Source organism: Salmo trutta, chromosome 7, assembly GCF_901001165.1.
Source record: "Salmo trutta chromosome 7, fSalTru1.1, whole genome shotgun sequence".
NCBI lineage: Eukaryota > Metazoa > Chordata > Actinopteri > Salmoniformes > Salmonidae > Salmo > Salmo trutta.
Window position 1 is genome coordinate 29,998,161 of NC_042963.1, and position 17,847 is coordinate 30,016,007.

Here is a 17,847-nt window from a genome sequence, read left to right on the forward strand (position 1 = left end):
TGATCAAAATAGGAAACAGAGAAGCCTATAATTAGCACATTTGAGAGTGCCCATCTCTGCAAGTTAAAAGGCTCTATCATTTAAATTATACATAATGGCACACCATTTCATAAACTCTACGAATGTAAAATATATCTAAAACAAGTGTAATTTATGTTGACAATCCCCTTATCCAAACGGATTACTCATTTACCTAGCTCTTATCAATAGCTCTTATCCATTTGTAAATTACAGTGCATGGAAATGGTGTTATTTCTATGAGAAAAAATGAAGTAGATGCTTTTCCACTTGGAACCAGTAGGTTTGCTAGACCTTATTCATGGTTTCTTCACCGTAAAGGTGGTGGAATTAAGTCAAGGTCAGAAAAGGATCTGTAGACACACATCCGTCACACCGTAATTTATTCCATCTCCACCCTAAATGAATTGCAGGTGAATACGGGGAGGATTTCTGTTTTTTGAAAGTTAGATATTTTGAAAACTTGATTCCTGACTATGTCGACAATGGACTAATGAAACAAATACCTAAATATTATTGTTGGGTGGCCTTTTCCTTCAAGGTCAGAATACACATAGAGAGAAAAGTGCGTAAAAAGGGAAATACCTTCCATTTACTCGTGCTTAACTCAGGTCGGAATCTGGCCCTAGGAGTATAGGGTAGCTTATAGTATAGTATAGGGTAGCTTAGACTACACTGAGTCTATACCTCACCATTCAGCCTGGACTCATAGACTAGAAGTAACATAGTAGATGGAAATTCAAGACACTGAAATTAGTATGATACGTTACATTTGGTATGGCAACATAAGGCAGATGGTTACTTAACCTGTTTGGGATAGGGGGCAGTATTTTCACGGCCGGATAAAAAACGTACCCGATTTAATCTGGTTATTACTCCTGCCTAAAATATGCATATAATTAGTAGATTTGGATAGAAAACACCCTAAAGTTTCTAAAACTGTTTGAATGGTGTCTGTGAGTATAACAGAACTCATATGGCAGGCCAAAACCTGAGAAGAAACTATATGGGAAGTGCCCTATCTGACCATTCCTTGGCCTTCTGTAGCCTCTCTATGAAAAATACAGGATCTCTGCTGTAACGTGACATTTTCTAAAGCTTTCATTGGCTCTAGGAAGGCGCCAGAAAGTGGAATGATAGCTCTGCAGTCTCTGGGCAAAAAACAGCAGGGGTTTTGGAGAGTGGTCCTTCTGAGGACAATGACACTGGCGCACGCGTGCATGTGACGACTCCATGTTTTTCTTTCAGTGTTTGAACGGATACAACGTCTCCCGGTTGGAATATTATCGCTATTTTACGAGAAAAATTGCATAAAAATAGATTTTAAACAGCGTTTGACATGCTTCGAAGTACGGTAATGGAATATTTTGAATTTTTATGTCACGAAACGTGCCGGCGCGTCACCCTTCGGATAGTGACTTGAACGCACGAACAAAACGGAGCTATTTGGATATAACTATGGATTATTTCGAACCAAAACAACATTGGTTGTTGAAGTATAAGTCCTGGGAGTGCATTCTGACGAAGAACAGCAAGGTAATCCAATTTTTCTTATAGTAAATCTGTGTTTGGTGAGGGCCAAACTTGGTGGGTGTCAAAATAGCTAGCCGTGATGGCCGGGCTATGTACTCAGAATATTGCGAAATGTGCTTTCACCGAAAATGTATTTTAAAATCGGACACCGCGATTGCATAAAGGAGTTCTGTATCTATAATTGTTAAAATAATTGTTATGTTTTTTGTCAATGTATATCGTGAGTAATTTAGTAAATTCACCGGAAGTTTTCGGTGGGTATGCTAGTTCTGAACAAAACATGCTAATGTAAAAAGCTGGTTTTTGATATAAATATGAACTTGATTGAACAAAACATGCATGTATTGTATAACATACTGTCCTAGGAGTGTCATCTGATGAAGATCATCAAAGGTTAGTGCTGCATTTAGCTGTGGTTTTGGTTTTTGTGACATATATGCCAGCTTGAAAAATGGGTGTGTGATTATTTCTGGCTGGGTACTCTCCTGACATAATCTAATGTTTTGCTTTCGCTGTAAAGCCTTTTTGAAATCGGACAATGTGGTTAGATAAAGGAGAGTCTTATCTTTCAAATGGTGTAAAATAGTCATATGTTTGAGAAATTGAAATTATAGCATTTTTAATAAACAGCATGATCATTACACAGGTGCACCTTGTGCTGGAGACAATAAAAGGCCACTTTAAAATGTGCAGTTTTGTCACACAACAGAATGCCACAGATGTCTCAAGTTTTGAGGGAGCATGCAATAAGCATGCTGACTGCAGGAATGTCCACCAGAGCTGTTGCCAGAGAATTGAACGTACATTATTCTACCAACGTCATTTTAGAGAATTTGGTAGTACGTCCAACTGGCCTTACAACCACACACCACATGAATGGCGTTGTGTGGGTGAGCGGTTTACTGATGTCAACGTTGTGAACAGAGTGCCCCATGGTGGTGGTGGGGTTATTGTATGGGAAGGCATAAACTACAGACAACTAACACAACTGCATTTTATCTATAACAATTTCAATGCACAGAAATACCATGACGTGATCCTGAGGCCCATTGTGAGGTATCTGTGAACAACAAATCCATAGATTAGGGCCTGATGAATTAATTTCAAATTAATGATTTCCTTATGTGAACTGTGCGATCTTTGAAATTGTTGTATGTTGCATTTATATTTCTGTTCAGTATACTTTGGAACTACTTAGCATGTTAGCTAACCTTTCCCCTAATCCTAACCAAATCAAATCAAATTTATTTATATAGCCCTTCGTATATCAGCTGAAATCTCAAAGTGCTGTACAGAAACCCAGCCTAAAACCCCAAACAGCAAGCAATGCATGTGAAAGAGGCACGGTGGCTAGGAAAAACTCCCTAGGAAAAACTCCCTAGAAAGGCCAAAAACCTAGGAAGAAACCTAGAGAGGAACCAGGCTATGAGGGGTGGCCAGTCCTCTTCTGGCTGTGCTGGGTGGATATTATAACAGAACATGGTCAAGATGTTAAAATGTTCATAAATGACCAGCATGGTCAAATAATAATAATAATTGTAGTTGTCAAGGGTGCAACAAGCACGTCCGGTGAACAGGTCAGGGTTCCGTAGCCGCAGGCAGAACAGTTGAAACTGGAGCAGCAGCATGGCCAGGTGGACTGGGGACAGCAAGGAGTCATCATGCCAGGTAGTCCCGAGGCATGGTCCTAGGGCTCAGGTCCTCCGAGAGAAAGAAAGAGAGAAAGAGAGAATTAGAGAGAGCATATTTAAATTCACACAGGACACCGGATAAGACAAGAGAATACTCCAGATGAAACAGACTGACCCTAGCCCCCCGGCACATAAATTACTGCAGCATAAATACTGGAGGCTGAGACAGGAGGGATCAGAAGACACTGTGGCCCCATCCGATGATACCCCCGGACAGGGCCAAACAGGCAGGATATAACCCCACCCACTTTGCCAAAGCACAGCCCCCACACCACTAACCCATTTAGCTAATCCTTCCCCTAATCCTGACCTTAACCCTTTACCTAACTTCTAATCTTAACCCTAACCCCTAGCCTAGCTAAAGTTAGCCAGCTAGCTAATATTAGCCACCAAGCGAGAATTTGTAACATATCATATGTTTTGTGAAATTTGGAACATATTGCACATTTTGCAAATTAGGAACCACTGTACATTTTGCAAATTCGGAACATATAATACGAATTGTAATTGGTAGCATATCATACGACATGGGTGATGGAAATCCACATATTAATACATACTATCTGAAACTTAATATATCATTCCAAATGGAGTATCTAGGATTTACGTACAGAATAATATGAAATGCTCTGAGACCAGGTTGCACTGTTCCCCCTAAAGGTTGCACTGAGAAGAGTCTACCTCACAGTCTATACCACACTGTTCCCCCTAAAGGTTGCACTGAGAAGAGTCTACCTCACAGTCTATACCACACTGTTCCCCCTAAAAGTTGCACTGAGAAGAGTCTACCTCACAGTCTATACCACACTGTTCCCCCTAAAGGTTGCACTGAGAAGAGTCTACCTCACAGTCTATACCACACTTTTCCCCCTAAAGGTTGCACTGAGAAGAGTCTACCTCACAGTCTATACCACACTGTTCCCCCTAAAGGTTGCACTGAGAAGAGTCTACCTCACAATCTATACCACACTGTTCCCCCTAAAGGTTGCACTGAGAAGAGTCTACCTCACAGTCTATACCACACTGTTCCCCCTAAAGGTTGCACTGAGAAGAGTCTACCTCACAGTCTATACCACACTGTTCCCCCTAAAGGTTGCACTGAGAAGAGTCTACCTCACAGTCTATACCACACTTTTCCCCCTAAAGGTTGCACTGAGAAGAGTCTACCTCACAGTCTATACCACACTGTTCCCCCTAAAGGTTGCACTGAGAAGAGTCTACCTCACAATCTATACCACACTGTTCCCCCTAAAGGTTGCACTGAGAAGAGTCTACCTCACAGTCTATACCACACTGTTCCCCCTAAAGGTTGCACTGAGAAGAGTCTACCTCACAGTCTATACCACACTTTTCCCCCTAAAGGTTGCACTGAGAAGAGTCTACCTCACAGTTTATACCTCACTATTCCCCCTAAAGGCTGCACTCAGAAGAGCAGGGTTGGGGTCAATTTCATTTGAAATCAAGTCAATTGAGAAAGCAAACAAAATTCCAATTCCAAATGTTCCTAATTGAAAAGCGTTGAAGAGAATTGGAATGCAATTATAATGTACTTCCTGAATATACTGGAATTCAAATGGAAATGGACCCCAACCCTGGAGAAGTCTACCTCACACTTCACTGAGTTTACACCTCACTATTACCCCTAAAGGCAGTGCTGAGAAAAGGCTGCCTCACAGCAGAATATCTCCCTGTCTATTCTGTGTCATAAGCACTAACAATATATAGTACGTCACTCTTCCCTCATAGGCAACAGCACTGAAAAGAGGATACCTTGGTATATCACTGAGTTTGTACCTCACTGTCTATGGGTTATACATTCTAACCAGGAACCAAATAAAGCTATAATGTTTTTGCATTTCAGCTTTTTGCATTTGAGGCGAGCTCCGTAAACTCCCTCCTCCACTATTCAACATGTAGAAGCTAACTAAGACATTCAGAGACATTTAGGAAAGTGTTTTTGGGATGCATGAATCATGTCATAATATACTATTTCCTACCATTGAAAGAAAGTACAGAAGATATAAGTAAATATATTTTAAGTATACTGGTGATCAAAGCACAGTGTTTAACCAAATCGGGGTTCTCCAACAGCAGAGAGAGAAAATATTCCCAGTGTTTCAGCTGTCTGCTCTGTTGTGTTCCGGCTGTTACATAAAGGCTGTCCTAAAAACCCTGCCATCTAATTCTGCTCACAGTGCTGTTCGTTGTCTGCCTGTGTAATTTTATTTTTTCCTCTGGCTGTGTCTGTGATGACCCAGTTTGCCTGCCTCTGCCTCATCACTCAGAACACGACCCGCCTGTCACTGTCCCTGTTCCTCCCTCCGACAGACAGACAGACAGACAGACAGACCTGAGAACACACAGGCTGCGTCTAAAATGACACCATATTCCCTACTTTTGAAAGAGCCATGCACTACTGAGCAGTCTCAGTGCTCTGTCCGCGGGAGAAATTGTTCCCACCCTATTCACTCAAAAGTAGTGCACTGCATTGGGAATAGGGTGCCATTTCAGACGTTACCACAATGCACTGAGTTTGTTCTGGGCATAGACAGACAGGGCCCAACTCACCTGACCTAATTTCTACTAAACTCAGTCACCATGTCTCTTTCTCTTAATACACAACCCTCAGGACTTATCAGAGCACAACTCTGAGACCCCTCCCTCTCTCTTTCTCTGTCTATCTCTCTTTCTATATCTCCACATCTTTCCCTCCCTTTAGCGCTCTTTCTCTCTCTGTTTCTCTTCCTCTCTCTCTTCCTCTCTCCTTTTCCTTTGCTCCCCCTCTCTCCCACTCCCCCTTCTCTCTCCATATCTATCTGTGTACTGGGTTAGAGCCAGACATGGCCCTATCCACCCGACCCGGCCCAGTCAGCCACAGCTGCCCCTGATGGCATCATATCTCCCTAAACACAGTCCTAGTGCTAGAAATAGCTGTCAGTAATCCAGTGTACAGACAGAATGTTCTGTCTTTTTCATGCACATTCTCAGACAGCTTTTATGTTTCATAGCCATCAACACACAGCCAGCCACCCTCCTCTCCTCTCTCCTCTCCTCCATTCTCCTGTACTCCCCATCTCCTCTAGCATCCTCTCCATCTCCTCAGCTCTTCTTTCCGTCTCCTCTCCTCCCACCTCGGCTCAACCCAGCTGATGAACTCATTAACTTATGCTGACCAGTATTCATTCATATATTATGCCTTATTCTCATGCCAACGTCACTACAGGACCTGACCGACATATTAAATACTACCCAAATATGTGGTGGCTTAGAGCCAGTCTCCAACTATGTGCAGAGATGTGATATTTAGAAGAGATTCAGTCGACTCTGCATAGTCTCCTAAAAAGGAACTGAATGTATACTGGCACTACTGATGCATTTGAGTAGTTGTCAGCTTCTTCTAAAATGAATAACTTGATGTGATGTTTGTGGGTCCAGCATAATAACTGTGTCATAATAGGTATATACAACACCAGTCAAACGTTTGGACACACCTACTCATTCAAGGGTTTTCTGTATTTTTACTATTTTCTACATTGGTGAATAATAGTGAAGACATCAAAACTATAAAATAACACATATGGAATCATTTAGTAATAAAAAAAGTGTTAAACATATCAAAAAATATTTTATATTTGAGATTCTTCAAAGTAGCCACCCTTTACCTTGATGACAGCATTGCACACTCTTGGCATTCTCTCGGGAGATAATTGTGGACTACAGGAAAAGGAGGACTGAGCACGCCCCCATTCTCATCGACGGGGCTGTAGTGGAGCAGGTTGAGAGCTTCAAGTTCCTTGGTGTCCACAACACCAACAAACTAGAATGGTCCAAACACACCAAGACAGTTGTGAAGAGGGCACGACAAAGCCTATTCCCCCTCAGGAAACTAAAAAGATTTGGCATGGGTCCTGAGATCCTCAAAAGGTCCTACAGCTGCAACATCGAGAGCATCCTGACTGGTTGCATCACTGCCTGGTACGGCAATTGCTTGGCCTCTGACCGCAAGGCACTCGTTGGCTGGCCCTCGCTTCATACTCGTCGCCAGACCCACTGGCTCCAGGTCATCTACAAGTCTCTGCTAGGTAAAGCCCCGCCTTATCTAAGCTCACTGGTCACCATAGCAGCACCCACCCATAGCACGCGCTCCAGCAGGTATATCTCACTGGTCACCCCCAATTCCAATTCTTCCTTTGGCCGCCTCTCCTTCCAGTTCTCTGCTGCCAATAACTGGAATGAACTGCAAAAATCTCTGAAGCTGGAGACTCTTACCTCCCTCACTAGCTTTAAGCACCAGCTGTCAGAGCAGCTCACAGATCACTGCACCTGTACATAGCTCATCTGTAAATAGCCCATCCAATCTACCTCATCCCCATACTGTATTTATGTATTTATCTTGCTGCTTTGCACCTCTGTATCTCTACTTGCACATTCATCTTCTGCACATCCTACCATTCCAGTGTTTAATTGCTATATTGTAATTATTTCGCTACCATGGCCTATTTATTGCTTTACCTCTCTTATCCTACCTCATTTGCACATGATGCATTGTCACAGGGATTACAGGGAGGTGCGTATGAGGTGGAGGGCGCCATGTTAAGCTGAGGTACGCACCATCTCGCCTATACGGACGCACAGGCCAGTCCGCCCTGTACCAGCGCCCCGCATGTGCCAGGGTGAGGTGAGCATCGAGCCGGAAGGGGTGATGCCAACCCTGCGCTCAAGACCGCCAGTGTGCCTCGACGGTCCGGTGTTTCCCGCTATACGCACTATCATGGAGGTGCGTGTCTCCAGGCTGGCACGTCCAGTACCAGCCCCACGCATCAGGCGTCTAGTGCGTCAGCCCAGCCTCGCCAGTCAAGAGTCGCCAAAGCTGCCCACCTGTCAAGAGTCACCAGAGCTGCCCGCCAGTCAAGAGTCACCTGAGCTGCCCGCCAGTCAAGAGTCACCTGAGCTGCCCGCCAGTCAAGAGTCGCCAGAGCTGCCCGCCAGTCAAGAGCCGCCAGAGAAACTGTTTGAATTATATGCATATTCTAGTTTCTGGGTAGTAGTAATAACCAGATTAAATCGGGTACGTTTTTTATCCGGCCGTGCAAATACTGCCCCCTATCCCCAACAGGTTAAAATCAATTTTTATGCTATTTTTCTCGTAAAATAGTGATAATATTCCAACCGGGCAACGTTGTATTCATTCAAAGGCTGAAAGAAAAAAAAAAACGTTGACGATCTTCATCAGATGACACTCCTAGGACATCATGTTACACAATACATGTATGTTTTGTTCGATAAATTTCATATTTATATCCAAAAACAGCATTTTACATTGGCGCATGATGTTCAGAAAATACATTCCCACCAAAACGTCCGGTGCACATCAATTTACAAAAATACTCATCATAAACGTTGACAAAATACATAACAATTATTTTAAGAATTATAGATAGACTTCCCCTGGATGCAACCGCTGTGTCAGATTGTAAAATAGCTTTACGGAGAAAGCACATTTTTCAATATTCTGAGTACATAGCTCAGCCATCACGGTGAGCTATTCAGACACCCGCCAAGTTCGGGGCAACCTAAACTCAGAATTAGTATTAGAAATATTCTCTTACCTTTGCTGATCTTCGTCAGAATGCACTCCCAGGACTGCTACTTCCACAATAAATGTTGTTTTTGTTTGAAATAATCCATATTTATGTACAAATACCTCCGTTTTGTTCGTGCGTACAGATCACTTATCCAAAGGCACAACGCGTGAGCGCTGAATGAGAGATGAAAAGTCAAAATGTTCCCTTACCATACTTAGAAGCATGTCAAATGCTGTTTAAAATCAATCTTTAAGTTATTTTTAACATAAAATTGCGATAATATTCCAACCGGACAATAGCATATTCATTCAAGAAGAAAAAGAAGGAACGGCATGCTCGCGTGATCGCGCATATCCAATCCCTTTGTTGCCAGGCAGACTACTCAGTAACTGAGCTCCTATTATCTGCCCAGTGACAGGAAAATGCTCAAACCACTTTCTGAAGGCTTTAGACAGCCAATGGAAGCCTTAGGAAGTGCAACGTCCCCCACAGACACTGTAGCTTCGATAGATAATCAAAAGAAGAACTACAATTCTCAGACTTTTCACTTCCTGCTTGGATTTTTCTCAGGTTTTTACCTGCCGTATGAGTTCTGTTATACTCACAGACACCATTCAAACAGTTTTAGAAACTTCAGAGTGTTTTCTATCCAGATCTACTAATAATATGCATATTCTAGTTTCTGGGCCAGAGTAGTAACCTGTTTAAATTGGGTACGTTTTTCATCAAGCAGTGAAAATAATGCCCCCTACCCCAGACAGGTTTTAAGCATGTCACAGTTTAGGTCACCTAGCATCTTTCCAGACTTGTTTCTGGAAAGATGGATTTTTAAAAGTATAAGTTCGAATTGTTTGGGCACAGACCTGGATAGTAAGACAGAACTCTGTAGGCTATCTCTGCAGTAGATTGCAACACCGCCCCTTTGGCAGTTCTATCTTGTCAGAAAATGTTATAGTTAGGGATGGAAATTTCAGGGTTTTTGGTGGACTTCCTAAGCCAGGATTCAGACACGGCTAGGACATCCGGGTTGGCAGAGTGTGCTAAAGCAGTGAATAAAACAAACTTAGGGAGGAGGCTTCTAATGTTAACAGGCATGAAACCAAGACTTTTACAGTTACAGAAGTCAACAAATGAGAGCACCTGGGGAGTAGGAGTGGAGCTAGGCACTGCAGGGCCTGGATTAACCTCTACATCACCAGAGGACCAGAGGAGGACTAGGATGAGGTTATGGCTAAAGGCTAACAGGAGTGGTTGTTTAGTGCGTTCAGAGCAGAGAGGAAAAGGAGCAGGTTTCTGGGCATGAGAGAATAGATTCAAGGTATAATGTACAGACAGAGGTATGGTAGGATGTGTGTACATTGGAGGTAAACCTAGGCATTGAGTAATGATGAGAGAGATATTGTCTCTAGAGACGTTTAAATCAGGTGATGTCACCGCATATGTGGTTGGTGGAACTAAATGGTAGGTTAAGGCATATTAAGCAGGGCTAGAGGCTCTACAGTGAAATAAGACAATAATCACTAACCAGGACAGTAATGGACAAGGCATATTGATATTAGGGAGAGGCATGCGTAGCCGGGTGATCAATAGGGGTTCAGTGAGTTGTTGGGCTAGCTGGAGACACGGCAATTCAGACAGCTAGCAGGTTGGGGCTACAAACTAGCAGACCGGGGCTAGCAAGCTAGCAAGAGGGACGTCTCGACGGAGTAAAGTCTGTTTTGGTCTCCGCGTTGGTGACGTCGATAGACCAATCGTGATGGATTAGTAGGGTTCCGAGTAGCAGAGGGGTCCAAGTCCAATTGGCAAAAAAGGTATAGTGGTCCAAGAAATTGGTCGATGGATCTATACAGCTAACAGTCCAATATGCTCTAGACAGCTAGCAGCTAGTGGGCCGCGGCTTGCGGGTGGGCATTCAGGGGTGGTCGCGATGTAGAGGCCAGTTGAGTACCCCCTCGAGGAGATTAAGTTGTAGTCCAGTCGTGAAGGTTCGGCGGGGTTCCGTGCCCTGTACCGGCAGTAGAAGGGGTCCGGGTATTGTAGCCCAGGAGTGGCTGATAGGCCTCTTTAGCAAGCCGGGAGAAAGGGCCTAGCATGGGCTCCAGGCTAATTGGTGCTTGCTCCGGGACCGACGTTAGCCAGTACTCGGATAGCGGCTAGCTAGCTGCGAAGATCCAGGTGAACATTTCCAGAGCTTGCGGTAGAAATCCGGGGATATGGAGAGAAAATAGGTCCGGTATGCTCTGGTTTGAGTCGCGTTGTACAAACTGGCGAGAGCTTTCCGAGCTAAAGGTTAGCTGATGACCGCTAGCAGTGATTAGCTGACTGCTAGCTAGTAGCTACTGAGCTGGCTAGCTTCTGTTGTGAGATTCCTTATTCGAGGTGAATAATACTTCAGAAAAAAACCCAGATCCGCACCACATTGGGTGAGGCGGGTTGTAGGAGAGTGTTTTGAAGTTGAGTTTTAGAAAAAAATATTTAAAAAGATATGCGAAGAAAAAGATATAAAAAGATATATACACGGGACACGATAAGACGGGGACAAAGGACATCTGACTGCTACACCATCTTGGATGTCATATCACCTCAATCAGCCCGACTAACCGGTGTCTGTATGTAGCCTCGCTACTTTTATAGTCTCGCTACTGTATATAGCCGCGCTACTGTTATTTTTCACTGTCTTTTTACTGTTGTTTTTATTTCTTTACTTACCTATTGTTCACCCAATACCTTTTTGCACTATTGGTTAGAGCTTGTAAGGAAGCATTTCACTGTAAGGTCTACACCTGTTGTATTCGGCGAACATTACAAATAAACTTTGATTTGATTTGAAAACAAGCTTCATGAGGTAGTCACCTGGAATGCATTTCAATTAACAGGTGTGCCTTGTTCGAAGTTAATACAGTTGAAGTCAGAAGTTTACACTTAGGTTGGAGTCATTAAAACTTGTTTTTCAACCACTCCGGAAATGTGTTGTTAACAAACTATAGTTTTGGCAAATCGGTTAGGACATCTACTTTGTGCATGACACAAGTAATTTTTCCAACAATTGTTTACAGACAGATTATTTCACTTATAATTCATTGTATCACAATTCCAGTGGGTCAGAAGTTTACATACACTAAGTTGACTGTGCCTTTAAACAGCTTGGAAAATTCCATAAAATGATGTCATGGCTTTAGAAGCTTCTGATAGGCTAATTGACATAATTTGAGTCAATTGGAGGTGTACCTGTGGATGTATTTCAAGGCCTACCTTCAAACTCAGTACCTCTTTGCTTGACATCATGGGAAAATCTAAAGAAATCAGCTAATACCTCAGAAAAACAATTGTAGACCTCCACAAGTCTTGTTCATCCTTAGGAGGAATTTCCAAATGCCTGAAGGTACCACGTTCATCTGTACAAACAATTGTATGCAAGTATAAACATCATGGGACCACGCAGCCGTCATACCGCTCAGGAAGGAGACGCGTTCTGACTACTAGAGATGAACGTACTTTGGTGCGAAAAGTGCAAATCAATCCCAGAACAACAGCATAGGACCTTGTGAAGATGCTGGAGGAAACAGGTACAAAAGTATCTATATCCACAGTAAAAAGAGTCCTATATCGACATAACCTGAAAGGCCGCTCAGCAAGGAAGAAGCCACTGCTCCAAAACCGCCATAAAAATGCCAGACTACGGTTTACAACTGCACATGGGGACAAAGATCGTACTTTTTGGACAAATGTCCTCTGGTCTGATAAAACAAAAACAGAACTGTTTGGCCATAATGACCATCGTTATGTTTGGAGGAAAAAGGGGGAGGCTTGCAAACTAAAGAACACCATCCCAACCGTGAAGAACGAGGGTGGCAGCATCATGTTGTGGGAGTGCTTTGCTGCAGGAGGGACTGGTGCACTTCACAAAATAAATGGCATCATAGTCATTTAATTTCTTTCCTTTTATCTCTTTTTCACCACCAACCTGAGAAAACGAAGAGGGGACAATAGACATCATCCTTGTGCTGTTTGCCCTGATCAATTATCTGTTCCCTAATCAAGTAGCCTATTTGGTGAGCTATTATTATTTTAAAAAATTACAATCTAGCTAACTGTAATAATGTTATACTATGTCCCCTCCGTTAGTAAGTGTAATGAAATGTTTTTTTACTAGAACTCAATGATGGAGACTAGACTAAACTAGATTAGATTTATTGGTTGGGTTGATTGATTGATTGATTGATTGGGTTGATTAATTTATTGACTCATTGATTACATTTTTTTGCTTTCCTGTACTACACCCAAAACACCACACAGAGAGAGTCAGCCCCAGTATAGTACTCCTCAAGCAGTTTAGGGGTTCAGTGTGGACAACAGCAGGTGGCACCATCTAGCAGCAACCTTGATGAACAGATCACATTTCATTAGATATCTTTTCTATCCAGTTCCTCAAATGGAAAGAGTGCTGGAGGAGAGAAATGGAGAGGAGATAGAGAGTGTTAATAAAAGAGAGTGTGAATACAGAAATGCATGAAAACACTGTGAATGTTCTCCTTAAACAGCTTGAGAAGATACAACAAGAGGAAGAGAAGGTGAAAATAAAATGCATGAAGGACTGAAGAAGACGGCAAGAATTGTTTTTAAATGTTTTATTTAAGTGAATCTGGCAAGTCAGTTATTTACAATGACGGCCTAGGAACAGTGGGTTAACTGCCTTGCTCAGGGGCAGCGGGACAGATTTTTACCTTGTCAGCTCAGGGATTTGATCTAGCAACCTTTCGGTTATGAGCCCAACGCTCAGGAGAGATGATTAAAAAGGAAGAGGTGAAAATAGATGTGGAAGAGAAGGCAAAGGACGAGGTAGAGTGAAAGAAGAGTTGGGGGACTTGAAGGAGAAGATGAATTGGGGAAAAGAGAGGGAGAAATGGAGAGAGGAAGAAGTGGAGAGAGAGAGGGAGGAGTTTGACAAGAGGAAGGAGGATGAGGAGGTGGAGCATGTGAAGTTGCATATGGAGGAGAAGCTGAAGATGTAGGTAAGGAGGGGGATGTCAGACATGGAGAAACAGAAAGAGGAGGTGGGGAAGGTGAAGTTGAATATGGAGGAGTAGAAAATGGAGGTAAAGAGAGTGATGACAGAGATGAAGGAGAAAAAAGAGGAGGTGGATCAGTTGAAGGAGGCAATAGAGGAGAAATAGAAGAAGATGGAGAGTGTGAGCGAGTAGGAAATAAACAACAGAAATGTAATTGGAGGATGTGGAGAGAGTCCGAGAGGATTTGGAAGAAGTGATGAAACAGTTGAAAGAGAGAGAGAGGAGATGTTTAAGAAGAAGGTGGAGAAGGTGAAGCTGGAGAAGGAGGAGGTCGAGATAGAAGGGTGAAATGAGAAGAAGAGATAAGGCGGAAAAGAAGTGTGATACAGAGATGAAGCGAGTGAGAGTGGATTGAGAGAGTGAAGGAGAAGACGACAGAGAGAGGAGATCAAGAGGAAGAGGAAGGAGTTGGATCGAGTGAGGGAGGGAGGGAGGAGTTGGAAGGTTTGAAGAAGAAAATGAAGGAGAGAGTCAGTGATGTAGCTAAGGTAATGGAGGAAATGGAAAAGAAAGAGGAGAGGGGGAGAGGGAGAAGAGAGTCAAGAAGGAAATAGAGGAGGTCAGAGATTGACGGCGCAAGCAAAGAGTGAGAGAAAATGAAAGTCGAGAAGGAAAGGATGAAGGAGGAGAAAGATAAAGAAAAGGCAATATCGGAAAGTAAATCGATGGAGAAGGAGAAAGAACGAAAAGGTCTCAAACCTGTTGAATGTGAGACTGAACACAGAAAGGACAAGAGATGCCTTCATAAAGAGCCAGTAGTCTGAGACTGAGATCCACACCCTGGTTTGCATACGCCATAGAAATATAATACATTATACTGCACATAGCCACAGCCATAGGAATAGCATAAGAATATTATACAGGTACCTCTATTACCACAGCCACTGCTCACTAACATTATCTTGTATACATAGCAAGAGCCAGTATTCAGTTGAGATTTTATGGAAACCAGGTAGCATGCTCTTGTTTGTATGCATATACTAGCTCAAATGATGCTATAACTGTAGAAACAAATTTCCTTTCACTTTCAGATTCCCAGACGGGACAGCTACCATCATTTCATCGTTGACCTCATCAAAAGGGAGTAGGATAAAGAGAGGAACACACACCCAAATTATAAATACAGGCATGCAAAGACAAATTGGTTATTGGTCCTTGGCATGTGATGGGATGGTGACTGACTAGAGAAAATTGTTTATCTGGCATTTTATATGACCTATCCCACCTTATAAGTTTGACATTGATTTATAAGTATATCCTACCTATGAACAATACATTTACTATTCTAATCATGTGGATCTGACGATATCGCTATTGTCCGATCCATGACCATGCACACCTGTGCCAAGTGCTTGCCACGATTGCTGCATTGATTGCCAAACGTAACATTCTGTTCACCATGGCGGGAATTCGTTCAGTAAGCCTACTTGTCAGAACCTGCAATAGCCTATTCTCTCAGTGTATTTACAAAGTTCTCTGAGTATGCCTAGATAGTCATTCAACCAGACTTACATGGTATATGACATCAACTTGTGAAACTGTGCTGACTCAACTGGAATACAAAATCAGACAGTACCACCTAGTGGCATATGTTATGAGTAGCATCTCTTTTACAATCGCACATATCAAATTACAATCTATTTACAATCGCACATATCAATGCAGATAAAACATTTATTCGCAAAAATAATGTATATATCTCTTTAAGCAGTACATGATCCTAATAATCTTCAGAATCATTATAATTACAAAGGCAGTTTTGAAACAAAATATACATAATACACAATCTTTTGGAACACTGTAATGCATAAATCTTAAAAACAATCATTTAAATACATAAAAGCAATTAAACATTAATTTTATTTTGTTTCATGTATAGTTTGTACTTCAAGTAAAGAGATTACATTGAATAAGTGAGCTTGTTGTATTTCCCGCTTTTTGCATGCACTTGTGGAAATATGAGAGCATTTTAACTCAATTTCAGAGAGCAGAGGAGGTGGTTATTATTAATATTTACTCAAATTTGTTTCTGTTAAAGGACAACAAAAACTAAAGACATAAAAGACATGCTCTGGAACTTTGGCAACTACTAAAAATTAAATTAAATCTCGCACTTTGGGCTGGATGTGTCAACGTGTAGTTCACACATACATAATCTAGGAGCAAGATTACTGTCCTCAATTAGCCACGAAATTCCTACTTTGAAAAGCAACTGTTTTTCTGGAAGCTGTGCTGTGCCATTTTCCCTGCATTTTCCCCCACATGGGCCAACCCCCAAGAAATTCGAGTTTTAGTCAATGAGCTTCAGCCCGTCACCAAATGAGTGACAGCTAGCAAGATGCACATGCAGCAGAGCAAAAGAGAGATCAATGACGTGGTGCACATTAGGTGATGCAGTACGCAATTTTCAGGGACCTCTTTTGGCTCGTGAGCCCTACTTCCAGAACAACTGGATAAAAAGTATACAAAAGTACCAGAGAATCTCTTTAATGGTTATATGGGGAAGACAATGTTATCTCTGAGAGGTTGCCAATAGATTTTTATTTAACCAGTTAAGTTGAATGAGAGCACATTCACAGCAACAACCTGGAGAATAGTTAGAGGGGATGAATGAGCCAATTGGAAGCTGGGGATGATTAGGTGGTATTATGGCCAGATTGGGAATTTAGCAAGGACACCAGGGTTAACACCCCTACTCTTACTATAAGTGCCAATGGTTCTTTAGTGACCACAGAGAGTCAGGACACCCGTTTAACATTCCATCCGATAGACAGCACCCTACACAGGATAACATCCCCAAACACTGCCCTGGGAGATTTGGATATTGATTTTTTAGACCAGAGGAAAGAGTGCCTCCTACTTGCCCTCCAACACCACTTCCAGCAGCATCTGGTCTCCTAACCAGGGACTGACCAGGACCAACCCTGCTTAGCTTCAGAAGCAAGCCATCACTGGAATGCAGGGTGGTATGCTGCCATCTCAAGTAGGTACTGTACTGCCAACTCAAGAAGCGATTTGGACCATAATTCTTTCCTGCCTGAGCTTTCAAAATGTAACAAGTATTTTTTGATGTCAGGGAAAATGGATGGGACATGAAAGTACATATTTTCTTAAGGAATGTAGTGGATTAAAAGTAAAAGTTGTGAAAAGTATAAACAGTAAAGTAAAGTACATACACCCCAAAAAATGGCTTAAGCAGTACTTTAAAGTATTTTTACTTAAGTATTTTACACCACTGCTCATCACCTAGTGAATCACATACATGTAAACAACTTAAATATAAAATCCTTCAAATCTAGCAGACATATGGAAGTGTTTTAAGAAAGTCATACCATGGATCATTTAGCTATTTGATTTGGAATTTTAGGACCCCTTTCGGTATCCCCCAAAAATATAAACAAATTATTTGATAAAATATAGAATTTGGCCTTTACTACCATAGCCCATAGAAACGCATTGAATAACACATTCATAAATGGCAAAAAAAAGACGGTCAAAAAATAAATCACAATGAATAAGGTTTTTGAAGTGTCTGTCCTATATCTAGGATCTCCTATATCTAGGAGATATAGGACAATTACAGTACCAGTCAAAGTTTGGACACATACTCATTCAAGGGTTTTTCTTTATTTTAACTATTACTATTTACTATTTTACTACAAGTGAAGACATCAAAACTATGAAATAACACATATGGAATCGTGTAGCAACCAAAAGTGTTAAACAAATCAAAACATATATTATATTTAGATTCTTCAAAGTAGCCACCCTTTGCCTTGATGACAGCCTTGCACACTGTTGGCATCCTCTCAACCAACTTCACCTGGAATGCTTTTGCAAAAGTCTTGAAGGAGTTCCCACATTTGCTAAAAACTTGCTGGCTTCTTTGCCTTTGCTGTGTGTTACAACTCATCCCAAACCATTTCAATTAGGTTAAGGTCAGGTGATTGT